At 50.3% G+C, this 27,897-nt stretch overlaps 1 protein-coding gene across 5 annotated transcripts in view; it reads right to left on the bottom strand.

Annotated features, from left to right (window-relative positions):
• Positions 1–27,601, bottom strand: part of FAM53B (family with sequence similarity 53 member B) — a 124,866-nt gene extending 97,265 nt beyond the window's left edge. The window contains exon 1 of one of the 5 annotated variants that reach the window (XM_021943820.2): positions 27,244–27,601. The gene's annotated coding sequence lies outside the window, so the exon portion shown is untranslated. Of the gene's footprint in view, positions 1–1,049; positions 1,930–19,414; positions 24,791–27,243 lie in introns of those variants that run through there. The other 4 variants (XM_009215583.4, XM_009215585.4, XM_017944412.3 and 1 more) reach the window with 4 other exon arrangements.
• Positions 27,602–27,897: the final 296 nt, after the last annotated feature.

The raw sequence follows: 27,897 nt of genomic DNA, 5'->3' as shown, positions 1-27,897 counted from the left end.
GCAGGCCCCAAAGATAATCTACCATCATGTTAAGCCACTTAGCCTAAGACAACCATGACCTGTTCTTCAGTCGGACCTATTTACAAGTATACTGAATTTACTCAAACCATGACTAAAAACCCACAGAAGAGGGGTGAAAAAAAAAAAGATTTAAAAACAAAAATGGAAAGACCCAAACAAAAGGCTGTGTGGCCTAGGTGGATCAAGCAGGACTTAGGGGATGGGGGCTCTGGGCCTGACAGTGCCACTTACTGGCTCTGGCTCTGCCCAATTTGCCAAGTTACTTCCCTCCTCGGAGCCTCAGTTCCCTCACGTGTCAAAAGGGATGCTGGGCCAGATAAGTTGTTTCTGACTAGTGAGACTGCAACTGCAGTCACATATCAGGTACGTGGCTTTCACCAGGTCTTTATGCCTCTCTGGGCCTCAGTTTCCTCACGTGTCATAGGCAAATGGCAGCTCTGGAGAGAGCATGAAAATCAATAGATTTGAAGGTGCTGAATGAACTATGAGAAAGGACAGTAAGTTGATGATGCCCGTCTTGGATCAACTGCTATGCTGGCCTTTCCAGTCCCACTCAGACCTGATATGCAGTTCAAGGTCCAGGAAACTGGACAAAGGCAAAGGCCAAATCCTTACTTGCTGCCATCAAGTGCCCTGGCTATGACCTTCCATAAAGCAGAGTCAGAAGCAGGCCACAGTGACATTCTTGCAATGGGTGGGACAGAGGTAGGGAGGAGGTGGTGTTGCAGAACCAGCCCCCTCTCTTACATATCCATGGGGTGAGGATGGGGCTGTATGCAGGATTGCATATTCCGAGTTTAATCTTTATGCATACAGGGGCATCTTGGTGTCGTTCAATGACAACCTGATTTACAGGAGTTTCTTAGAGAGCCAGGAAGTTAGCCAGTGACCAGTTTTGACATCTTCATCTTCTACCTCTCAGGACAAGAATCTCCTTTTCCTTTACAAAATGTTTATGGGCTCTCGGACTCTCCCTCTCCTGCAGGACACTCCACCCCCAGCCCAGGCTACACACACAGCTTTCCTACCGGTGCAGCTCCAGTCGCTCAGCAGGCAAGGAGAAGCATTCCCGTTGGTGTCTACAGCTCTCACAGAACCCCCAGAGCCACTGCACAGAGGGAAGGTAATCTCTCAGCAGCTGGGCCTTGGAACACAGCTGCGAGGGCAGTGATCTCTTTATCTAGGAGGCCTGCAGTCTGGGGCCCCAACACACTGGTTGAAGACAGTATCACACTGGGACGTGACAGGTGATGCAAGAAGATCCCAACAAGCTCTGTAAGAGCTGCTATAGGCACGAGAGGCACCAGGTTGCCCATTTGCCACCCACTCATCAGAGGTCACATCCTAACCTCAGCTCACACTTCAGGACTTCCCTCTTCCTGATCTGACTGAGTCATATCTACCAACCTACAGGGTCTGTTGTAGAAATTAATCAGACAGGCTCATCAATCACATGGTAAGCCTTCCGCCTTCTCCCCTCTACCCCCACATCACGCTGCAAGCTCTACCACACATTCGAGAATGCCATCATCTGCCAAAACAAAACTGGAGGGACTCTAAGCTGACAGGCAGGTCTGTCAGATGACAAGTATACCCGAGCTCTGTGGCACCTCTCAGGTCAAACAGCCAAAGCTATCTACCTGCAGGGGAGGGTTCTGGAGGGCAGGATAAACTCTAGTAAGACTACTCCCACCAGCAGCCACAGCACAATGGCGGGGGAGCTGCTGCATGTGTAACAACAGCCATCTGTCTATACACAGATCAAAATAGCACCAGATTCTTGCCTCTTAAGGCAGAGAAAAAGATTCCTGCAAAGAAGGGCTTCACCGCCAGGCGCAGTGGCTCACGCCTACAATCCCTGCACTTTGGCAGGCTGAAGCAGGTGAACTGCTTGAGCCCAAGAGTTCAAGACCAGCTGGGCAAAATGAAGAAATCCCCATCTCTATAAAAAATTTTAAAAATAGTCCGGCATGGTGGCACACACCTGTGGTCCCAGCTACACAGGAGGCTGAGTAGGGAGGATCACTTGAGCCAGGAAGGTCGAGGCTGCAGTGAGCTATGATAGTACCACTTCACTACAGCTTAAGTGACAGAGAGAGATCCTGTCTCGCAAAAAAATAAAAAAAGAAGAAGAAAGCCTTCATGGAGTCCTAAGTCAAAGCTAAGTCCAGGCATGTGGCTTTAAATTACTTAGAACCGGCCAGGGAATTAATCTAAGAAGTCTAGGGGAACAGCTGCTCAACGGGTCTTGAGCTCCTTATTTTTTGGCATGCCATGGGGGTGGGGGAACAGGAGAAGAAAGGGGCACCTCATTTGTAAACACTTGCCCCACTTCCTTCTAAGCACTCTGGATATGACAATCAGGCCTCCTGACTTAGGGCAAAGACCTGGGTGGAGGAGTGTTAAAGAGGAAATTACACGGCCAACCAGAGTCACCCGGCTTAAAAGCAAACACCTTGGGACGCCAAGGTGAACTCTTCTAGGCTTTTCGTTACAAATCTAAGCAAGACTCAAAAGACTGTGGAAGAGTTAACCCAACTTCCAAAAATGAGTAATCATCTTCCTCATTAGAAATGGCCCAGGCTCCAGAAACAAAGATTCATTCTATTGTTTGTCCGCAGCACACCCCAAAGTGCTTGACGGACTGCCAAGTACACCAGCTGCAGCTGTAGCTGTCACTGTCCCCCTAGTGGAGCCATCTGAACCAGGCCTGGGTGTACTTCCTTGCTCTCAGGAAGCTCATTCACTAAGTCAGCAGCAAAACTCTAAAGCCAGGACTCTGAGCACTCCTCCACGCACCTCCCAAACCAAACGTGGACTGGCCTTCACCTCGCTGTGGAAAAGGGTTCTTGCCCAGTGTCATCTGGATGGAGGAGTTCAAAAATGTGCAGGAGAAGGAAAGGTTACACATCAAACCACCAACACAGCCAGGCACAGTGGCTCACGCCTATAATCCCAGCACTTTGGGAGGCCAAGGCTGGCGGATCGCCTGAGGTCAGGAGTTCGAGACCAGCCTGGCCAACATGGTGAAACCCTGTATCTACTAAAAATACAAAAATAGCCAGGCATGGTGGTGGGCGCCTGTAATCCCAGCTACTAAGGAGGCTGAGGCAGAACTGCTTGAACCTGGGAGGTGGAGGTTGCAGTGAGCCGAGATCACGCCATTGTACTCCAGGCTGGGTGACAAGAGCGAGACTTCATCTAAAAAAAAAAATAAAAACCACCAACACTAGCCACCTCGATCAGGAGCAGATCCAAGGGAGGTGGCACAGATGATGTTCTCAGACTTAAAAATAACAATAATACCAGCCTAGGCAATATAGTGAGACCTCATCTTGACAAAAATTAAATTAGCCAGGCATGGTGGCATGTGCCTGCAGCCCCAGATACTCAGGAGGTGGAAGCAAGAGAATCACTTAGGTAAGCCAAGGCTGCAGTGAGCCCTGATCACACCACTGCACTCCAGCCTGGGCAACCAAGTGAGTTCCTATCTCAGAAAATAATAATTTTTTTAAAGTCATAAAATATAAAAACAAAAAAAGAAACCCTATCAGACTGAATAGCTGGATGGGATCAGAATGGATGAAATTTAACTAGTACTGGTCAGAGGCTGGCATTGAAGCACCAAAACCCAGTTTCCAGTGTGCTGATGAATAGTTAACAGCATGCCACAAGCCCTGACAAAAGCCTGCGTGGCAGGCAATTGTGCCCATTCATTCAACAAACCCTTACTGAGTGACTACTTTGTGACTGCTGGGATGATGGTAGGGGCTGAAGACACGAACATACATAAGTCACAGTCTCCACTCCCACGGAAGTTAAAACTATTAACAACTGATGGATGAGTGAAATAAAAACTAAATAAAAATGCACTAAAAGGCAGAGAATATTTTTAAAATAGCATGATAAAAATAGCATGATAAAATAACGGGGACCGCTAAAGTTCAGAAATCTGGACCGGCCGCGGTGGCTCACACCTGTAATCCCAGCACTTTGGGAGGCCAAGGCGGGTGGATAGCTTGAGCTCAGGAGTTCGAGACCAGCCTGGGAAACATGGTGAAACGCATCTCTACCAAAAATAAAAAAAAATTAGCTGGGCATGGTGGTGCATGCCTGTGGACCCAGCTACTCGGGAGGTTGGGGTGGGAAGACTGCTTGAGCCCGAGAAGCAGAGGTTGCGGTGAGTCTGGATCATGCCGCAGCAGTCCAGCCTCGGGGACAGAGTAAGAACCTATCTCAAAAGATAAAGTTCATAAACTTGCATCACAACCTTCAGGGGATGGTACAAAGTCACCCTGCAGTCTCTCCCTCCCATACCCTGGCAGGTCCTCTGCCTGGACACTCTTATTCAGTTCAATTGTTAATAAATCAACAAACTATTGACTAGAACTGTGATGTTCACGAGGCCCAAGTCTAGCAAGTGCCAGAGGTGGCATCCACATCCACAAGGCCCCAGCATACAACGCTGGCAGAGTCGCACTGCAGGCCTCGGTTCTGGCTGGCCTTGTCCTGCAGGGCATGGCCTGAAGGTCAGAGTCTGTAAGGCAGTCTCCCCAGCAACACCAACCACACCCCTGGGCGAACTTTGCTTCCAGAGACCACACTGGGCCAGGTCTCCTTTCGCAGAGGTTACTTATGGGAGACAGTAAAGGAGTAAGACAGCGTCCCCAAAACTCAGCAGAATCCAACTTAAAAGTCACTTGCCTTTCACAAGGAAAAATAGTCAACCTCTAGAGAAATGAGCGTAAAACACAACCTGCCCGTGTCCTCGTGCAGTTCTATCCTCCTTACTCACTGTCCCTGTGAACACACGTGCCTCAAGTGCCAAATCAGCCTGCCCTGCAGACTGTCCTACTCATGAGCAAAATAAGACATATCATCTCGTGAGGCACAGCCAAGGTGGGAAGTGACCTAACTGCCTAACAGGAAGGACAGGATAAAAACACACTGCAACACCATGCAAAGGACAAAACGCAGCTTTCTAAGAGGCTATGAGAATATGTGGAAGCTTAAAAAATTTTGATCTCATAGAAGTAAAAAGCAGAACAGAGGAGACTAGAGGCTGGGAAGGGTAGGGGGAAGGCGGGGAATAGGAAGAGATTTGTTAAAGGATACAAAAATACAGCCAGATAGAAGGAGTAAGTTCTAGTGTTCTATAGCACTGTAGGATGACTAGAGTTACCAATATTATGTAGTTTCAAATAGTTACAAGAAAGATATTGAACATTCCTGACACAAAGAAATGATAACCGTTTGAGATATGGATATGCTAATCACCCAGAGCCCATCATCATACATTATATGTGTCGCAACATCACTATGCACCCCATAAATAGGTACAATTATGTGTCAATTTAAATTTTAATTTTAAAAATTAAAAAAAAAAAAAGGCTTCAGGAGCCCAACACGTCCAAAGAGGAAACCATCTTCAGGTATAGTGCTAAGCAGAAAACCAAAGATCAGAACCATGGGTATATTAAGCTCCCATTTGGGTGAAACTAAATAAAGAATTGTGCCAGTAATACAGAAGTCCTGGAAGGATACAAAGGAAACGTAACATAAAAGCTGTCTTCCGGGAGGGGAAATGGGTAGCTGGGAACAGAGATGAGAGAAGACTCCTCAAGAAATGGATTTTTGTATGTTTTGAATTTTGAACCAAACGAGGTATTGACTTTCACAAGAAATAGGTAATATTTTCTAAAATCAAAAATATAAAAAACACTGTATTTTTATATACATATTTGTGCATGTATATATCTGTATATTCTTGCACATGCATATGGAATATCTCTGGGAGGACAAAAAAGAAAATGGCATTAGGAGCTCCCCCCAGGAAGGAGGGAGACGTGTAGCTGGGGACAGGGATGAGGAAACTGCTTTTCACTGCTGAGTTTGTACACATCCACGTACTGCCTATTCTTAAAACATTCTGGAGTTCTCCAAATACCACATGCAGTTTCCTGCCTCCAGGCCTCTGCTCATGCTGGTCTCTGGGGCTAGACCTTGCCGCCTGCTTCCGCTGCTCCCTGCTGCCCTCTCAGCCTCCAGACTCTCTAATCTCATCTTTTAAACTCAGTTCAGGTGTCACCACCTCCAGGAAGACCTCCACACCCCACACTGAGTCAGGTCACGCGCTCTGCCTCTGTGCAGAATGCAGAGCTTGAATCACAGGGCCATGAAACGAACCAGTGAGCTGCCGCCCCAACAGACTGTGCTTCTGGAGGGCATGAGCCCAGCCTCAGTCCCCTGAGTCCCCAGAACCTGGCACAAAGAGCTGCTCAGGAAATGTCTGCTGAAACAAAGAACACAATCACCACGTTAAGTCAAGTCTCAACGTTCTTGGTGCCAAAGATACTGAAATCTCTCTTGCTTGCAGGGGGTTTCCGATAGCTATCAAAATGTTGTTAACACTAATCCCAAGCACTGCACCTCCTGATCCACGGAGGGGCTGAGCTTAAAGTTTTCTGGGTTCCACAGCAGCACAGCATAACAGAAAAACACAGTGACCAGCACAAAAACCCCAGTATCTGATCATGCTCACACCTCCTCAGGAACCTGCAAACACTCATCAGAGTTTCTGTGGGCGGGAGGATGGCCAGCAGCCCTCTCACACCCAACCATGGGAAAACCGAGAGCCCAGGGCCCTGCCCTAACAGCCTTGTTTTCTATGTTCTTCTTTTAGGAGCAAGAATCTTGCTGCAGTCAGGGCCTGATGTGAGGGAGGCAGCACTTGCAGGGCCGGCCCTGGGCCAGGCAGAGCCTGGACAGACCAGGCCTCTGCAGGAACCCCAGTGGGACAGGGAGGGCCAAGGTCTTGGGAGCCTCCACAGAGAGCCAAAAGGGTCAAGGGGAAGATTATATACACATGTGATGCTGCACTCCTTAGAACAGACTTTTACTCAGAAACAAAAAGTATTTCTAGGTGACTGTAGTTAAACTGGTAACTCTTATGCACGCCCTGTGTCGTGCTTCTCTCTGGACAGTATTTCCTCCCGGTATCAGTCTCGTCCCAAGTCCGACACACACCAGGCTGGCTGTGCTAGGGACTGAGGGATGATGGCAGGTAATACATAAATAAGTTCATGTAAACAGCAAGTGTTCAATTAGGTTTCCCACAAGGCATGGCATGTCATATGATAATAAATCCACACGGACAGAGGAGTGAGCCTGGAATTCCAAGTGGGGTGGTAAAGATCTGGGGAGATTTCCTAGAGGAAGCAGCAGGAGTGTTGGGCAGGAGTTCAATGCCAGAGATGGGGTGAGGGTATTCTATTAGGATGCTGCTAAATGACACGTCTGACACTCCAGCAAGCTAGGGGGATGGGGCTGGGGGTGGAGGGCCCCTTCCCAGCTTTTGATGGAAGGGGCCTCAGGATGCCCAGACAGGTCAGCCGCCACAATATCAGCCAGTGCCAGCCCTCTCACAAGGCCCAGGCAGGGGAAGCTCCGCACACCAGACAGCCACAAGCCGCCACCCTGCTCCCTGCCTCCCATCACTCTGTTTCTCTCCACCTCTCAGCGGTCTGCCCTCCCAGAGCTCTCCTGCCTGAATAGCAGGCAAACAAGCTGAGCTGGGGGCACGGGGAGGTACACAGGCTGGTGGTTTACTCAGCTGAACAAAGCCAGGTGACCCAGGGGATTCTAAGAGGTCATCCCAAACGTCTTTCTTTTGTAAATGGCAGCATAAAGGTAGGAAGCTGCAAAACAGTTATTTCCATCCCCCAGTATACCAACAGTCCAGCCCTGACCCAAGCAGCTCGCCCAGAATGCCGACAGACAATACAGTAATTGTGTTCTCCCTTGGGGAATGGGAGTGGCCATACACAGCCCCATACGAGAATGTCACGATCATCTCAGACTCCCGAGTTACAAATATGTGATCAAGGCATGTGCTGGGCACGCGCTTCCCACGTGTTTTCGTGGATATGAAAGCACAAGGGCCAACGTGCCCAGCTGCTGGGGACTGGGAGCTGCAGAAGGCAGAGTACTGGGGCAAGGAGAAAACCACACAGAAACGCTCCATTCAAAGCCATGACTGAGTCAGTGTCCCCTTGTTTCTGAGGAGCGAGAGTAGCAGGGGGAACACTCCTTGACAAAACAATACTGTGAGCAAAACTGCAAGGCCAGGCAAAGCCAGTGGCTGCCCGCCACCTCCCAGTGACTACATCTGGAGCTAAAGACACAAGACCAGCAGTTCACTCTGGACAACTAAAATCCTCAAATGAGAGGAAACCACCACTAACCACTTAGATGTGCCCACTGGCTGAATGTAAGGACTCCAACACTCCACATCCTGGCTCTGGGCCTGCTTCCCCAGATGGGTCCCAGGGTCTCTCACCTCCAGCAGCCCTGGCTAGGCTCAGGTGTCATCAGGTAAGGGAAAGAAAGGGTACAGCAGTTGATTCTGGACATGGTTAAGCACTCTATTTCCCATCACTGCACAGAGACACTGATTTCAGGGCACCTGAAACAAAGGGCGCCCAGCCTTGGACCGACGGCAGTGAGTGGGAAGCCTCGTGAAGCATTCTCGAGTACAGGGTAACCTGCTGTGTCCATGACAGCTCTGTCAGTTCGACCCAAATGCAGCCTGTCTTTGGTGAGAACGGGCAAAATCAACCTATCTGGGAAACCAAAAGCTCAAAACTCAAACTCACCAAGGCTGCCTCCATTAGTATCTGGGTTCCAGGTGGAGGGTGGAAACCGAGATGGACAGTGGATGGTGTGTGTTAGTGACAGAATTACCTAAAGGTAGGAAATCAATGTGTCTCCAGCTATCACAGTGCAGAGTCTGAAGACAGCTTCCACGAAGATGGCTGAATGGAAAACAAAACATCTCTGGGAATCTAGTTTCAAGTTTCCCAGAAAATAAGACACGGCAGCCGAGACCCACATAGGCCAACCCACATCCTTGCTGGGGGGAACACTGGGGTATCTGGCACCTGCTTCAGCAATGTGCACTGGTTCTCCAAGCGTGGACCCCGGATCAGTAGAGAATTGCCTGGGAACTCATTAGAAAGGCAAAGTTTCAGTCCCCAACCCCAGACAAACTGAATGAGGGGTGGGACCCAGCAACTGTGCTTAGTTAAGCCCTCCAGGTTGAGTCCGGTAGTCCCTAAAGTTTGAAAAACACATTTTTACTGGATTTGGTACCTAAAACCCTAGTAACTGGGAGGACAATTTGCAGATGAGAAAATTGGGATCCATAAAAATTGACTTTCTTGCAAAAGTGATGAGGTCAGAATTGGACAGGTGACCTACTATCCACCCCCAGCACGTCCTCTGGCCAGGCCCTGGAAATCTACATCTAGATCAAGATGATCCTTGGCCTTCAGGAGTTCCAACAGTCCCTAGAATGCACTGAAGGAGAACAGTGGCATTGTCAGAGCCTTGGGGCCCCTTCTCAAGGCTCTTGGCCCAGCAGAATCAGAGGCTGAACCAATCACCCAGGTGCACAATGCCCTGACCAGTAGGTGAGAAGGAGGCAGATGAGGATGCCGTGTTTCTGCTGCAAATAAAAGGGGTGGGAAGGGCTTTCAGGCAATGGATTGACAGGCTACATTTTTCAAATTCAGCAAACCATTTGGAATGACACCAAGAATCCCAAAGGTTGACTAGGCGGTGAAATATGTGTGAGAATCAGAAGGAAACAAAAAGTCACAGAATAGTTGCCACAAGAAGAGGTAAAAACAGGGTTGAGTGAAAAAGATAAATGACAGGAGGGATTGCTACTAGATACTTGAAGAAATATGAAGAGAACACCTCAATTCTTTGAAAAATATTAATTACCATCTGGCGAATCTTTGCTTTACTTCCACTTGCTGTATTGGGTCTCTGTCAAAAGAATGAGCTAGAAGAATGAGCTGAGATGCATGTTTCATCTACCCTAAGAAATGTGTCTAACACCTGAAGTTATCTACTTGGTACATAGCAGCTAGGCTGCCTATCATGAGAATTTAAAAATTAAATCTTTATTTGTAAAAAATCCCTTGCAGTATCTATTAAAATCCAGAAGGCACTTTTTATTTATTTAGTTACTTATATATTTTTGGAGACAGGGTCTCACTCTGTCACCCAGGCTAGAGTGCAGTGGCACGATCTTGGCTCACTGCAACCTCCGCCTCCCAGGCTCAAGCAATCCTCCCGCCTCAGCCTCCCAGTAGCTGGGACCACAGGTGCCTGCCATAACATGCGGCTAATTTTCGTATTTTTAGTAGATGGGTTTTCTCTATGTTGACCAGGCTGGTCTCGAACTCCTGGGCTCAAGTAATCCACCTGCCTCGGCCTCAGGAAGGCACTTTCAGATAAGAAGATTAAACTAGGTGAAGCACCTGAGTGATTGGCAGGGGGCGGGGGGGTGCGGGGGTACAAAATGAATCCCCAGGTCACCCAGCATCACAGGGCCATTCAGGGGGTAGAAGGGCCCCTGGGCTGAGACTGGCTCCTGAGACTTAAGGGACATTATTTGTACTTTCAGAGTTTCTATTAGTGCCCTGAGTACTGGCTTATCTTTGCAAGTTTACTAGCAGGTGGAACACGAGGTAGCAGGATTATGATGGCGATGACCTTGAGCACTGCGAACAGCCTGGGCATTTCTACTAGTCACTGCCATTCACCATGGTTCGCCCTGTGCTAATAACCTGGAGAGCCAGAAAATCTGAATCTGTCTTCTGAATGTCTTATCCACTCCCGGGATCTCAAACTCAAATGCCTTCCAGGGCCAAGTAGGAAACATAAATGAGAGAAGCATGCTGCACAGGAACCGAGATGATATATGCCTGGTCCACCATGGACGGCTCTGGCTACAGCTAACTGTGGTGGGCTGTTTGGGAAAGAAGACCCAGGCTACTATTCTTCTGGCTTGTTAAGAGAAACTGAAAGTAAAGACTTCTTTGCACAATCTCCTTTTTATGTTCTCAAGAAATTTAAAAATTTGTAAAGCATCATATGAGCCAAACAAATCATGTGTGAGGACCACATCTGGCCACCAGACCACAAACTCCGGTCTAAATGATGCTGACGATTCAGACCCCCTGAAAACACCCAAACAGCTAAGTTTCATCTCGGTTTGAAGACCTCAATGGACTCGCTTGGCCTTAGCGATTCAGTCACGCATTCTCATTGGCACCACTCCCTTGCTCATTCGGTGAGTTAGCTAGAGGCCTGAAAATGACTAGACAGCTCAGACTGTGTGAAATTCCATGCACAACAAAGTAGACCCATAAAACTCCCAATCACAGCCAGCAGAGGCCTGCCTTCCCACCCATGGACCTGGAGAGACAGTTGATCCAGTTTGTTCACTTGGCCTGATCCCATGGGAGGCTGTGGCACCCATTCCATGGAGCAAACCATGGCATTATCTGAAGTAGAGTCTGGGGTCTGCCCTGCCCCCACCAGAGAGCTCCCTTCTGGCCTCGCCCACGAGGTGGGGTAGGGAAACAGTTTCCATGCCAAATACTTCTAACACATGCACGTAAACCCAGCAGATGGAACAGACAATTCTGGATCCCTGACGCCTCCAGACTGCTGGCTTTGGTTGGGTCATCATGAAGAGAACAGCTGCTTCCTCAATCATGACTACTGCACAGAACAGAGGATGCTGTTTTGATGACTTCTATGCAAGATATAGAAACAAGAGGGGAGTTTCCTGCCTTTTATTTCAAAATAGCCCAGGACAAATGAAGACTTCTTGTACCATAACAACACATTCAAAGGGAAAGCTTGATGGAGTTGGTTTTCTTAAATGTCACCCCACAGTGAGCAACCTACTTCTCTGCCCACAGGCCGTGATAAAAATGTCATCAGGGACCCATGCAGAGGAGCAAGAGACTTCTCTTTGAAACAGCAGCATGTGCACGACTGGGGACAAAACTAGGTGGTAAGGAGAAACCGGCTTTGGAGCAGAGGGACCTGGATTTCAAGCCAGGCTCTAGCCCATCACAAGTCACACTCTCTCAGGGACATGGCAGAAGCTCAGTTCCTGCCCAGTGAAGTGGGGCTAGTCACCCCCAGCTGGCTGTGCGATGAGCAGATGGAGAGAGAATGTATGCGGAGTGCTTGGCACACAGTAGGTGCTCAGAAAACGGCAGCACTCTAAAAACAGATAATTTCCATTATAAATGTATTTGTGCCTGGGTTCTTTTGGGCACATGGAATTAGTCTCCCTAATTCAACTACTAGGACAGCAGTGAGAAATTAAGGGCAGAGCCCAATCTCGAATGATCTCACCCTCCACTGGCTGAAGAAGGAAGACGCAGACCATTTCCAGGAGTGGCTGGCTAGAGGCAAGCACAGTGTCAAAGGTGGCAGCGGGACAGGAGGGGGACACGTAATCAAGGCTGGCCTTCCAAGGCTATTCTTTTCCCTTTTAAACCATGTGGGGAAAAAATCTTCCATGTATGACGTCTTAAACACAACTTCCTCCCTACTAGGCACTTCCTTCATGCAACTGTTCTAGAGCTAAGTTCACCAGGCTTTTACTTATCTGATTTTCTACTTCTTTTCACTCTTGCCCAAGGTCCTGAAAAGTCCTCCTGGTATCTTATTCTTGCATGTTATAAAGGTTTCCATCCTGATTACAGAGGGAGTGGGCATTGTTTAAAGTGTGAAGATTCATGTAGACTGTACCCATGTAAACCAAACATGGAAAAGCCAGCAATTCCCAACAGGAGCGCTGGACCGGACTTCTGACTGTACAATGCATTTCAGAGACTCCAATGTAGACGGCCTGGACTACAACCAGCCCTCTGGTTGCAGTCACACAGCTCCTCTCCACACTCAGAGTCCATCAGCATGCACGGATGTGGGGTAGATGGGGCCAGCACCGATGTGTTTATGCCTGGGTCTGATGAACTGGAGATCTATGCCCTCCATATTTGCCTTCACCCCTCAAAATGACTCTGCCCCCAGTTAGCTTCCAAAGAGATTCCTATTTAGAGCATTTATGGACCAAGCAAGACAAGAGCTACAGTTCAGCCCAGCTCTAAGCTACTCAACACACGGCATCAGTGTTAGCAGTGGACAGCATTTTAAGAAGTAAGTCACATGATACTAGCCAGCTGAGGGACCTGGAACTCACCTTCCTTTCTCATGCCACACAATAGCCATCATTTTGAATGAATGAAGTAGAAGCAGTTCTTTATCTGATGCCCATGGAAAACATAGTCATTTCATCAGACCACGTATTTCCCATTCCAGCACAGTAGGAACAATGGTATAACCCATCAGGCCCAAATGGCCCAGAGCAGAACAGATCTGAATACATGAAAATGGGATTTCTGCAGGACCCAGCATGCAAACACACATGGGACAGTGGACATGGCAGAGCTGATGAGGCCAGTGGCCCTAGTGAACAAGGAGCTGGGGTTACAGGCTGCAAAGGGGCATGGCAGGGGCCTGCCAACCGTCATAAGATCTAGGGATAGCCTCTTCACTCCAGGCCCAGGTTCCCTCTGCCACAGCAGACATTCCTCCATCAGCTTAGAGTCAACAAACTAATTTTCAATTTTGTGTTTTGGGAGCAGGAAGGTCCACTGTCTTGTCTTTCACTAGAATGTCTCCTCTGCACTTTTGGTTCCCTCAGATTTGGATTCTCCCCACACTGGGACACAGTCTCGTGTGCTCCTACCTGCAATGACAGCAACGTTCTGGGTCTGTGCTGTCCAATGTGAGAGGTGACCAGCACATGCGACTACTGAGCATGTGACATGTGGCTAGTGCAACCAAAGAATGAAGTCTTCATTTCATTTAGTTTTAGTTAATTTAAATCGCCACATGTGGCTACACCTAACATACTCAATAGCCCAGGTCTGGAGTGCAGAGTATTCATGTGGAGAAGAGGTCAGCACATTTTTTTCCTGTAAAGGGCCAAGCAATAAATATATTAGGCTTTGTAGACACCGTGATCTGTAAATTCTACTGCTCTGGTGTGAAGGCACCCACAGATGTTACCTACACAAATGGGTGTGGCTGCGTCCCAGTAAAACTTTACTAACAAATGTAGGCAGTGGGCCAGGTTTAGTTATCAGGCTATAGCTTGCCAATCCTAAAGTTGGGAGTTCAAACCCCAGAACTACTGCCCATGAGCTAAACGATCTTGGGCACTTTACCTTACAGAACCCTACATTCTTCATCTACAAAAGCACTCACTTCTCAGGGTGGTTATATGAATTAACTGCGAAGCCTAACACACAGTGGCATTCAAAAAGTACTTGCTGGGCCAATGAAAATGGGAAAGAACTGGGTGCTTGGACTTGCACTATCCTATTTATTCCTCCTCCTCTGTTAAGTAGGCACTATTATTCCCAATCCACAGATGAGAAAATCACAGCTCAGAGAAGTGAAGTGGCTGAACCAAAGTCAAAAGCCATCAAGTGGCAGCACTAGAACCTGGGGATTCTTTTTACTGGTTCTGTGCCCTACTCTCTCTTCTCTCAGGCTTTTCTAACTGACATCAGCCCTACCCAACATTCTGTCCAACTGTCTGGGCTCATCTGTACTGCCTCGTACTATAAGAGGCTCCATTTATAAAGGAAATCATTAAGAAACACAAAATCAACCTTTTTTTCTTTTTTTTAAAGCAATCTAAGACGTTGAACTCTACTAGTTCCTGTTACAGACACTGTTCTGGAGCCCACGTCACCAGCAGTAACTCACTGGAACACCTCTCACAAGGCGGCTCCCCTCTATCGTGCAGGGACCCAATGAGGTGCAGCATGCTAGACCATCACATGAAGTTCCGGCTGTGGCCCTTCCCCACATCACCTCCAAAACTATAAAATGCTTCCTCTACCTTGGAGATGGGAGGTCAGAGAGATGCTCCCTGCAGTTCTTTCCAGAGGTGCAGGGGCCTTCACATGGGCTGATGCAGCTCAAACATGAACTGAATGATGGCTTGTTTCTTCCCGCATTTGGCATGAAGACCCAGATCCCTCCCAAGTCTTCTCCTTATCTCCTCCTGCCTATCTCCTCCTCCATGTCTGCCAGGATCAGCCCTGAGCAGAGGAGAGGGCAACCTGGGATTGCTGTCTTCTCCTCCAGGGCCATAAGCCACCAGTGGCTGTGACCACCATGCTGGCTCCAGTAGCAACCAGGGGGTAGGACAAAAATTGAGCCAAAGCTAAATCAGAGACGAGCAGTCAGCCACTCAGGGAACAAGTGCCTGGGTTCCAGCTCCCGCCTGTGCCTACACTCGGGGCTAGAAATCAGCCCTGTCTCCAACAGCGCCCAAAGCCTGGCCAGGCCAATGGCTGCCTCCCATAAGAGACTCCACCCTCGTTCCCCCAGGTTCCACTGATCCACCCAGAAACGGGCAGGATCAGCCATGCTCAGTCGTCGTCTTACAAGCGCAGGGGAAGGGGTTGGCCAGGCAGGAAGCTGGCAGACCCAGTAGTTCGGTGAGCAGAGGAGCATGCCACCACGTCATGTCTCAGAACAACGACTTCCTGAAGTCATGTGTAACATATAAGGACTTACCTGAACTTCACCTGAACTTCACACATGCTTTTAAAAATCATTTTTTGGCCAGGTGCAGTGGCTCACACCTGTAATCCCAGCACTTTGGGAGGCCCAGGCGGGTGGAGTACCTGAGGTCGGGAGTTCAAGACCAGTCTGGCCAACATGGTGAAACCCCGTCTCTACTAAAAATACAAAAATTAGCTGGGCGTAGTGGCACACGCCTGTAGTCCCAGCTACTTGGGAGGCTGAGGCAAGAGAATCACTTGAACCCAGGAGGTGGAGGTTACAGTGAGCCGAGATCACGCCACTGCACTCCAGCCTGGGTGACAGAGCGAAACTCCGTCTCAAAAAAAAAAAAAAAAATCTTTTTTTTCCCCAAAGCAAGTTAGAACTCATTTTCCTGTGGTCTATCACATACTCTCCTGAGCCTAAGTGTCTGATCCCCTCTCTGCTCCAACTTCTGGCCATACAGCTCTTTCACTCCAGTTTGCTGCTCAACTTTTGGCCTATGTGGACGCAGCCAGGCCAGATCCTCTTTTACTTTCTTTTCTAACAGGTGAAGGCATGTGCTAACCTCCCCAGGAATGAGTTGAATAGAGAGGTTTACTGTTAAAATCAAAACCATCTGTGGCTAACTTACTCACTTTCTTCTTCCCTCAGGAGTAAATGCAGATGAGCAAAACCCTACCAGCCCTGGAAAAGACACCCCACAAAGCCAAGATGGGCTGCTAACTGCAGTTTTGCCTCTGCCTCTGCACAGGTTCAGTATTTTTCTTAATTCTCCTCTTCTGGGCCCAGGTCACATGCCACACAGTCAACGGGGCCTGGAATCTGGGCTGGCATCTGAGGGCAGCGGAGGCCTCAGGCGCACTGGCCTCCAGGAGTCAGGTGACTCAGGCCCGCCATTCTCGAGTGTCTGTGTCAGCAGCTTCCCCCTGCCTTTGAGAACACCGGTGAGAACAGGCTATGACAGAGCCCAAGAGGCACGGAAGCTCCTTCTTCCATCGCACCAACATGGTTAGGGGCCTGTTTTTCCCTTTAAAGAAAAAATAGTCTTACACTGAATCGGACTGTTTCAACTCACACGCCAGAACTTTGACTTCTTTAGTTCCAGTGCAGCACAGGCAAGAGGTTCTAGAAGCTCTTGGGAATCCCAAGTGCCCCCGCTAAATGCGAGAGTTTTGCCTAAAAATAAACAAAGACCACATCACTCTGGCCAAGGCGGCACTTGATGAAAATTCTCAGAGGCTAGTCCCATGCTTCTCCAGGAAGGTCACTCCAAGGTCAAAAAGCTGGGCCCCTGGGCAGTGGCGCCCCGAAGGTGGGCCTTCTCCCAGCACTTCGTCCTTCCCTTTACTGCCATTCTGACCTAGATCAGCTCCGCTCCCCTCTGAAATCTACACTCTTCTCACCCAGGCTCCAGGTCTCCCAGATTCCCTGACGCAGTCTCATGCCGCTCTCCTGGTCTGGAATATCTCCTCCTCCCCATTCTTCATCTGTCTAAATTCCTACTCATTCCTCAAGGCTCAGGTCAGCTGTCACCCCCTCCAGGAAGCCTTCCCTGCCCTCCTCTCTTCAGCTCAGTTAGAGAGACCTTCTATGACTTCCAGAGGACAGTGTGACTCACCAGTACCTTGCGTAAACATATCTTCATTCATTTATTACACTGTGTCTGGCACATAGTAGAACCTCAATAAACACCTGCAGTCTGACTGTCCATAACATGAGCTATGAACTCCCTAAAATCAGGGATTCAGTAGATGCATCTCTGAATTCCTCGGGGCCTGACGACGTGCCTGACACACAGAGTAGATGTTACTCCATACTGATTGAATTGCACTGAGCCTGGGGGCCACCGCCATGGCAGGTATGTTCTGTGCTTATCACAGGAACAGTGACACACCCAAGGAGGACACAGTGGGCGAGGATGACACACTCCACCTGGCAGATGAGTTATATCACATCCATGAGACCAGAGGCAGCCGAGACACCTCGGAGACCTCCCTTACGTAGCCCTCGCTCACAAAGCTTCAGGATCTCATCGTCCTAGCAGAAGGTCTGCTTCAAGGCCACCCATGCCCAGCCACCTTGGTGGTTCCTCTGAGAGGATGCTCTAGGACCAGCCCCAGAGGGGAGGGGCTGCCACAGTCTGGAGTCAGGGCCCCCTCCCAGAACAGCATGAGTCTTCACACCCCACACAAAAGGGTCTCCCTCAAAGCTACCCAAAGTGCAGCAGGAAATCTCATGAGTCAAGACTGTCCATCCTGTTCACCCCACAGGATGCCAGCCAGCCCTAGACTCATGAAGAGTGATGCTCACCAGACCCAGGGAATAGACGCATCAGGAGTCAGAGGCCTGCACCAACAGAAGCCCAGGTGGCGCAGCCTGGACCCTTCCCTCTGTCCTCCAAGCCAAGGGCTCCTTTCAAAGCTTCAGCAAGCTTAGATGAGCTCTTGCTCCTGCAGACACTGAGGTCAGGTTCAGGTGGCAAAGGGATCTAGAAGCAGCCAAAATCACACCGCAGGCTGAGCGGGGGGCAGGCGCCCCAGCTGCAACCACATAACCCGCACCCAGAAGACGCTGACTCCAGGTGTCCAAGGCAGCTCCCCCAACATGAGAGGAATAGCAAAAAACAAAGGTGCCCACTGCAAAGCATCTAAACAGAATCCAAAAGGTGGTAAGTGGGCCCCTCACTCTCAGTCTAGGTAGGGGTGCAGCCATTAATTCCTTGGTTTCCAAAGAATTCATTTACAGAAGTGTGGGTCGCAGCAGAGCCAAGACGGTGAGGCCACATCACGACCCATACATGCATTTAACTTTCTATGCTTAGGACCAAAACTAAATCACTTTTGGTAAACAAAGATTTAGTTTCCTAAAGAGAAAACTTAAAAGATTTCACCAGTCTCAACTCTTGGTAACAGATACACTGCAAACTAAACTGTAATGCATACTTTCAACTTTTCCTCCCAAGAAAACCCTGCGCTACCTGAGAGAGGAGGATGCTGGAGGAGAAAAGGCTCTATCTGCCCCAACGTGACCTGTCCAGCCAAGCCCAACTCCAGCTGAAGTCCCCTCTGCTCTGTCCTGTATCTTGTCACCACTGACTGACCTCCTCAGGACAACCTGCCTGACTCCCGTCCTTCCGGCCCTCCTTCAGTCCTCACAACAGCACACGATTGCCACAGGCTGTGTGAGATATTCACTAATGTTTGGGGAGCTCTAAGTGTCCCCACGTGTGGTCTCATTCAGGGCCCTGAACCTATGGGTTGGGGTTGCTGTCAGCACTGCCATACTCCAGATGAGGGAATGGGGGCCAGAGACAGTCGCCTGCTCAAAGGCACAAGGTATGGCCAACAAAGGGCAGACCTGGGATTTGAACCCAGGCTTCTGATTCCAAAGCTGAATGCTACTTTTGCCCTCAATGATACAGAACTGGGTTTCACCTAGATTCTGTCCAAAGTTCCTCTGTGATGCCAAAGAGTCCCCATTCTTCCTGCAACCACAAGAAGCACCTGGTTGGCATGCAGCTGACCACGAGCTTTGCAGCAGAAACCCTGCTTGCCCAGTCACACTCATCTCCTACCTGGCATCGCTCTGCAAGGCACTACGCCTGTTGCAAGGGGCTTCTCAAACAAGCTCTAAACTGATCTTCCTAAAAATGTTGGGTGGCAGGACCAGCAAGGTGAGAAATCGGAGGCCCAGAGAGGGTTACAGGGCAAATTAGGTCCAGCAAGTAGGCAGTCTGTGCCCACTACCTTCCAGCCAGGAAATTCAATCGTGTGACCGCCAAAGGGATTCTGTGGGAGAACGGTTCCTACGGCCCGGTCCTCACGATCATGCCACAGAGGGGCTTCCCTGCATCCCGCTCTCCTTCTGGAGACTCAAAATCACAGACACCTCTTTGCCCCCGGGGCTCAGGAGCCAGGCTCCCTCTCCTCACCCAGATCATGGAGAGAGTCAGCTGCAGAGAACTTCTTTCCACCTCCAAACATGCAGAGAAGCTGCTCCCAGCCAGCGGACTGAAACTCCCTCCGCTCCCAGGCCCATGGCCAAGACCAATGCCAGAGCAAGGGGAATTCCAGGCAGGGCCGGAGGCCTCTCCCAGCTGGGCTTTGTCTGTCAGGGTGCTTCAGGCTTCAGCCAGAGGGCAGCCTGGGAGGGAGGGTGGCCTCCACGAGGTGGGGGCAGGCAGCAGCAACTGGAACCTGCATAAGCCACCTCTCCTGCACAAGGCACAGTCCAGCTGCCAGGACACACAATGGCCCCAGACAGGACCTGTACAAACCCAGCTATCCAGGAGCTCGAGGGCCCACCCACGCCCCCTCCTAGAAGTTGCAGCATGGCACCCGGACAGGAGCTGCCAGGGAACGCCCACTGGGCAATGCACATGTCTTACAGCAGGAACTCTCCTCCCCTGGTGAGCACTGGATGGAAAAGCAGCAGGGTGTGGTAGAAAGAATACAGGACTGAGGTCAGCTGGGCCAAGTTCAAATCCCAACCTCCCCTCTCAACCTGGGGTGAGTGATTTCTCCAGGCAGCATGTCTTCAGCAAGGAAATTAGGCTAGTCCCTGAGCCATAGGTTGTGCCGAGGATTAAATGAACTAATGAAGTAAAGTGCCCGGCTCCACACCGGACATCCAGCAGATGTCCAATCAATGTCTGCTGAATGAACATGGACATTGCAGCCCTGAGGAAATACCAATTCTCTTCTCCCTTCACTCAGCCCAAACCCAACTCCCCACAGCGGGGGGAAGAGCCCTTATTCACTACTCACCACCACCACGACACAGCCAGGCAGACTGACACTTTTGGCATAGAGGCCAAAACCTTTTTCATCAAACTCACCTTTACAAGGTTTCAGCACCTTCCATTGGGGCTGGTGGGTGGGGACGGGGATGGATAGCATGTTTCACTTGGCTAATGAACTCTCTGAGCAATGATCAAGTTCACCTGCTGGTCTATGCTAAAGCAGGCTGTCCTGCAAGCAAGAATAAGGTTCCACATCATGAGAGCACAGCAGTAGGGCAGGGACTCAGGAGACAGAGGCTGCACCTTTGAGAACTGGCTACAGGACCCTGGGAGATTCACCTCACCTCTTAAGGATCAGACCTCTCTTCCAGAAGTTTACATCAGCAGGCCCAAGAAGCTCTCGCTCTCCAAGCACCCTGGCCATTCTAAACACAATTCTATGAAATGTAATCCTGAGTATGTTCACAGGAAGACAGGCTCTGAGCTGTCAGGGACAACCAAGTGCCTGATAGAGTGACATTCACTGCAAACCTGGGTGAAAAAGACTCACCACTCACTGAGAGTTGCCAGGATATGCCCTGGAACCTAACTGCATCTTTCCTCCCCTGAGCCCCAGGGGCACAAACCCCCAAAAGGAACAAGACCACTAGGACCGTGGGGAGGAAGGGCCTGCATGAGAACTACCCTGACACCACAACCTGAGTAAAATCTGCCCCCTTCAATCTGGAAAGAAGGTGGTTCAGAGGGACTGTGCTGAATCTTGGCCCAGCAGAAACAGAAATGACCTCGAGGATGCCCACAGCAGACACTTCACCTAGGGATGGTGCCTTTCAGATGCCACTTCACCAAGACATAGCAGCAGTAGCAGCAGAATATGCCAATAGGTTTGCTCCACTCCTGAATATGAAAGCCCCCAATCTCCTGCTAAGGAATAGGGAAACTAAGGAACAGACCCCTAGGTATATTACAGCCCTCACTCCTCAGTCTTGGATGCACAAGAGAATCGACTCAGGAACTTTAAAGATACCAGTGCGGGGTTGTTGCCCTCCCTCCCCAAGATTGTGATGTAATTGGGCCTGAATGCAGCCTGGGCATCTAGATTTTTTTTTTTTCCAACCTTCCCGGGTGACTTTAATGTGCAGCCAAGGTTCAGAACCACTACGCTAGCTTCTAGAAGTTCCAGCACTCTCCTACAAACTCTTCAGGGGCAGAAAGGACAGCATGCCCAGCCAGGCAGGCCTTGCTAGAGATGGGTCTCCTTATTCTTCCTTCAAAACACACGCACACTCACACACCCTCGCCCCCAGAACCAACCTGCAAAGAGCCATCTGTCTGAGACAGAATGCAGGGCCGCTGCCCAGCCCTGGCTGGGGCGTACCGAGTTCAGCCACACTGGAGGATATACAATTGTGTTCAGTGACTTGATTACTTTAGGCACATAAACAAAATATGATATTGTACAGACCTGGAGTGGCAAACACCACATCATAATTTACTCTGAGACATCTGAATTACAAACGCAAAAAGAAAAAAAGTTGGAAACGCTTTTAAGAATCTCTTTGAATGGAAAACGGAATCTGAATAAATGGCAGTGCTTCCAGTGGGCTGCCAGGTTTACTTCCTGTTTCCCCCAGAAGGTCACCGGAAATGTTTTCTTGTGAATCTGCCTTTTCTGAGATTGAAGGAAAACATCTCAGCCTCCCAAACTATGGCACTACCTTTGCTCCTATAGTACATACAGATTGCAATCACTCCAAAAAAAAAAAAAAACACACACACAGCCATAGGAAAGGAGAGTGGAGGGGAAAAGGCAGTTAAAAGTTCTAGGTTTCCCTGTGGTGTTAACAAGACTAAATAAAATTTCTGCTTTGAAATAAAACAGAACCCAGTGCCTCTATCGTATGAATACACAGCACAGCGTATAGAAAGCAAGCAGGCTCTGAAGGGATAGAGCTCCTTCCTGGCTTTCTGCCTTCCGGCTATGTGGCCTTGGGCCAGTTACTTGGCCTCTCTGAGCCTCGGCTATAACTGCAGGTTTGCTTTGAGAATTAGAAAGTGTATACAAAGCCCAGGGCCCTGGGTGGGCCTTCAACAACCAGTGGGTGCTGCTATTATTCTTTGAACAATCTGCACCCATTTCAGCTAAATCCTTGGGAATCACATTATACCAGCGCAGGGGAAGAATCTGTTTCTTTGTTTAATGAGAGAACAAAAAGAGTGAGTGGAGAAGTCAGGAGTTAGCCTGCCACCGCATTCTGGGGTCAAATGGGCTGTTTACCAACATGATTTGCTTTCACCCTCATGAGAGTGGCACCATGGAAAAAGTCCTTCCCGAGACTTACAGATGCCCAAGAGGCAATGTGGTTTCCATGATATTCCAGCATGGTCTGGCCAAGCTGTCCCCCATCCCCCATGCAAAAGCCAGCTTCCCCGTGCAGCCCCCACAGCAGGAGAGAGGGAGAACCATTAAAGAAGCGGGGGTGCCTGTCACACTTCTCTGTAACCCCTGACGTGATGTGAAATTCTACAAGGTAGACCCTTTGAAATGCAAAATCTTCCAGAGTCCTTCAAATGTGTTTTTATTTTCTCGGGTTCCTAAGGCTGCTTTCAGATCCACCCATCAGTATTTCCCCCTCTCAATCAACCCACGTTTAACCAAAAAAAAAAAAAAAAGAAAGAAAAGAAAAAACAAGAAAAACCCAAGGACGTCTCTATTTTTCAGAAAAGCTCAAGTATCTCCAATCACTGTGAGGAGAAAGAAAATAAAATCTTCAGCTCCAGCCTCCTTGCATCACTCCAAGACACCCAGAAGCCAAGTTTCCTCTGGAAGATTCCCTCCCATCCTAGCCAGCACAGCAGTCTGTTGCTCAGATCTCAGAGAACTTTCTGAGATAAGAATTCGAGTTCCCCCAACCCAAGTTCGGTAAGGTTAAGACAGGCACCACCAAAACCACAACCCGCAATACACCAAGCCCAAATCTTGCCCCAAAACCCGGTGCACAGGAGGTTTGGATTAAGCATCAAAGAAGTTACCTTAAAGTTGTTTGGCAAAGAAAAATACTTCACTGTAAGAAGAACCCTAGGGAATGGTAAATTGCTTTTGAATATGGACTTTTCAGTGGCGCAGTCATTAATCATGTTAATGTAAACTGCGCTACAACAAAAATTTTCTAAGCAAGTCTCAGGGCACATCAGCATATCTAAGCCTCTGGGTTTGTTTCCAAAGTTCACATCCCGGCAGGCAATGAAACTTCTGTTAATGGGGTCAGCTATTACAGTGCCGTCCCCAACCTTGGGCCATAATAAAGGTGACTCAGCCATCCAGAAAAAACTCTCAAAGTTACGCAGGAAACAAACAAATTAATCAGAGAAAGAGAGTCAATGATTTTTGGAAGGTGTATTCATTGGACAAGTTTAAACAGAAACTCTCCCTGGATGATCGGACTGACACTTCAGGAAGGAGATGAGGGACAACAATCAACACTCCTCCCAGCACCCAAGTCCCCTGGCCAGACCCTTTGTGGAGTGGAGGGGAGGGCAGCAGCCAGATGAGGCGAGGAGGAGAGTCCAGCAGAACTAAGCTTCACTGAGCCCCGCCAGCTCCAGCCATGTGCTTCGTGTTGGCAACAAACCGGTTCTTTCAAGAGAAGAAGAGTCTGACAAAAAGGACAGCTGCAGCAAAGCAGAAGCTAAGGGTAAAAACCTCTCCAAAGCCCTATAGGGATTCTCCCCTAAAGTTAAACAAACAAAACACCATTGGGGTTTGCAAGGACTAGTTAATCTATTAGTCTTCCCCTTGCTGGATCAATTAAAGAGAGTCCCTCCACATCTGGTTTCCATAGAAAACCGAAACTTGTATTATCAGCACATTACATAACAAATTATGCCTGCAGGTTTCTTTTATTACACATCAGAGAGGTGTGCGTGGTGGTGGTAATGATGGGGGTTGTGCCGATCTGAGTATTTGCTTATTTTAGTCTTTTTATTTAAGGGTAAGAACAGAAAGTTTTCCATACAATGCGCAATTTAACTGCAGAAAGTCACGCCACCCAAATAAAACATCAACTGAACAATCCGAAGGTGGGCCCAGAGCTCAGTCTTCAGGGCCCAAGGCAAGGAGTGAGAAGGCTGTGCTTTTTAAAAGAGCTCCGCAGCGTCCCCTGCTGCCAGCTCCTAATATTTAAACACGGCTCGCTCTCTGGCCTCCAGAAGGGGAGGAGAGCAGGCTGGCCCTTCCTGAGCTTCAATCAAGGGTCAGGCGCCTGCTCACTGGACCCGCTTAAAGGAACCCAAGCCCGCTAGGCTTCTATAGGGAGGATGGGGAAGCTAGTGGGGCAGTAAGGGAATCAACAAGGGGAAAGAGAAAGACTAAGACATGGAGACGGAAAGGGCCCAGGAAATAAGACCAGGACTTCCCATAAAATGTCAATTAAGCGTAACCACCACAATGACAAAAAGGTATCATAAAGTTCTTTCCAAGGCCGGGCGCGGTGGCTCAAGCCTGTAATCCCAGCACTTTGGGAGGCCGAGACGGGTGGATCACGAGGTCAGGAGATCGAGACCATCCTGGCTAACATGGTGAAACCCCGTCTCTACTAAAAAATAACAAAAAAAAAACTAGCCAGGCGATGTGGCGGACGCCTGTAGTCCCAGCTACTCGGGAGGCTGAGGCAGGAGAATGGCGTGAACCTGATGGAGCTTGTGAAAGAGCCGAGATCCGCCACTGCACTCCAGCCTGGGCGACAGAGCAAGACCCGTCTCAAAAAAAAAAAAAAAAAAAAAAAAAGCTCTTTTCAAAAAACTTTTATGAACTTCCAAAACAAGCATGCAGCAACATACCCCAAGTTGAAAAGAGAAGGTGTGTTCGATTGAAAACATTATGAACCAAGACAGTGGAATGCTCTACTTTGTCCTGAGAATAATGTAACATTCAAGTCCACTTCTGCAGCAATGAGGTTGCTAGTTTCTATTTAAAAACTTGTCTTTGATATCAAAATGACTGCACATGAATCTCACCTTCCCAAAAGAAAATAGGAAGTAGTTGGGCAACATCATTTGAATTCAAATAGCTTCGTTCTCTGAAGGAACGTTTGGAAGAAAAAAATACAGGCCTTCCCCACGCCTCTCCTTAGCTTTCTAACCTGAAAAAGCGCCTGGAAGCTGGATCGGCACACTCCCAGGTCGCATGATGGGTGACAGCCAAGTGCAGACACAGAGTCAAGGGCTACCAATCCTGATCCAAACCTTCTCCCACTGAATGGGACGATCAATTGGGACAAGTAGCTGTTTATGTAGTCCACAGCTAAAGGTGGGGTGGGGGACCCTGTAGACCTGCAATTCAGTATCAAAACTGTAACTGACACACGTTACTCTTAAATAGCTAAATTAAAATGAAACCAAAATCTGGCCTAATAAGGAACAGTCAGTTTCACCTGGTCGGCTAACTCCATTCCTTCCCAATTCCTCAAACCAGGTGGCATCTTTTAAACGAGTCCAGGATCTGGAGCAAGGAGGAATCTCCCTGCCAGCCGGTGGGGACTGCTGGGAACACATATGCTAGCATGTCATTTGGAAGTCTGCTAATATGTTGTAAGCAGCACAAGACGCCTGCCTGGCTTCCCAGGCCAATAAACAATGCCATTCCAACTCCTGCAGCAGTCAATAGGAAACAGTCTCTTTTCTCCACCATCCAACAATTCAACAAACATTTGTTCCTGTTGAACCACCGTCAGCCTGGCTCCATCTGCACCCGCTCCAGCAAGGCGAGCGCAGCGGCACAAATGCCCACCCCAGGATCCCAGACCCGGAATGCAAGCCATTCCGGGGGCCACTTTCCTAACACCACCGAGTCCAGAGATTGTACCGTATGGAAGACTCGGAGTGTGGCCTATAGGAGGCAGAATCCCATTCATCAAACGCTGCAAAGAGCTTTTCTTTGTTCACCATCGTCCTAAGTACAGTACGTGTTAATGAGCCTGGGCGGTCAGATGGAAGGAGCTCGGCTTCAGGGGGCGTCCGAACGCGAGGGACCCGGGCAAACCTGTCCGTGCGGTTCGTCGCTGCTGCGGCGCCCCGGCCCGAACCACGAGCATTGTTCCCCAAGTCCGAAGACGGGGGTGGAGAGCTGGGGGCTGGGGGACACGGGGGGGGGCGGGGGAGCGAGAACACACTTGGGACAACACAAACCGCAAACCCTCCCCGGATTCTGGGTGTCCTCGATTCTTTCGTCTCTGCCCCACCAAGAGAAACCCTGAGCGCGTAACCTGCCTCCCACGGGCTTGCAAAATCCAAGACAGGCAAAAATGTGACTTGACCAGTGTGCCTGTGCCGGACGGCCCTTCTCGCCATGTGCAAAAGCCACGCCGACGCGGACGCCCCCACTCACAAGCCCCAGCCGTGGCCTCCCTGCGGGCTTCCCCCGCCCGGGACAGAATGCCCCCTTCACCACCATCCTGACCGCCCCGGACAGTCCAGCAGCAGCGGAGCCCGCCGCCTCGCGCCCGCATCCCGGGGGTGACGGGTGCAAACTTCCGCGAACAAAAGAGTTGTCTGCAAACGATGCGGGAACTTAGGGGCGAATGGGGACACCCGGCTCCCGAGACTCCGCGCCTCCTCCGCAGAGGCTAGTCAAGGCTCAAGTCGAGACGCGGAGACGACACCCCCGGACGCAGCAGTCCCCGCGCCCGCCCGCCCGCCCGTCCTGGCCTGGGGAGCGCAGACTTTTCCGCCGCAGCCAGGCTTGTTCGTCCCCATGCCTGTGCTCTGACAAGTCTCACGCCTGCATCACGGGCGAGACCGAGCGCCCGGAGAAACCGCCCGACCCAATCCAAACGCGAAACAAGGCAGAAAAAAAGACAACCAGCAACACTAGTAAAAAAGAAAAAAAAAAAACCAGGCAAGCCCATTGCACACGCGAGCCAGGCTCCCTCCAGCCGGCAGCCGGGACGCACACGGCCCGGACCTCGCTCGGGGCCAGCCCCCCGGCCACCGCCGCCGCCGCCCGGCCCCGGGTCGCTTACTGTGCGCGGCGGGGCGCTCCGGGCGCGGACCCCGCGCCGTCACCGCCAGCGCTCGCCAAGTCGTTCGGGCTGCCCGCCGCGCGTCAGCCGCGCGCACGCTCGCCTGCCGGCGCCGAGCGCTTTGTACGAGCGGCTCCCGGGGAGGAGGAAATCGACTTGTCACTTCCTGAAGTATTTGCAACTCGTCCCTTTAACCGGCACCGGCCAGGCCGCCCGCGCCCGCCGCCGCCGCGGAGCCGCCCGACAGCGGCTGCGTGAACTCGGCCCGGCGCTCAGCGGGCTGCGTCGCGGGCCCGGGCGGTAGGCGCGGCGGCGGCGTGCAGGAGGCAGGCGGCGTGCGGCGGCGGCGGCGGGCGAGTGTGCAGTGCGCGCAGCCGCCGATGGGCGGGGAGTGGGGGCTCGCGGCGCGCCGCGGGCGGGGCTAGAGGGCGTCCTGCGGGCTCCGCCGCGCGCCGCTCGCCGCGCTCGCGCCTGCGAGGCCCCGGGACGCGGGAAGTGGCCCCGGGCCTGCTCCGCGCCACCGCGGCTGCCCGGGCCCCGCGCCAGGGGCCCTACGGGCTTCTCTCCCCGCCCCCCGCACGAGCCGGGATGAAAACGCTGGGCCACATAGGCTTCAGGCGTGCAGCTTCCGGGTTGTTAGGTGCCGAGGTTTAA

This window comes from Papio anubis, chromosome 11 (assembly GCF_008728515.1).
Source record: "Papio anubis isolate 15944 chromosome 11, Panubis1.0, whole genome shotgun sequence".
Classification (NCBI taxonomy): Eukaryota; Metazoa; Chordata; class Mammalia; order Primates; family Cercopithecidae; genus Papio; species Papio anubis.
Note: the sequence above shows the minus strand (reverse complement) of the source record. Positions and strands in the feature narration are given on the sequence as shown.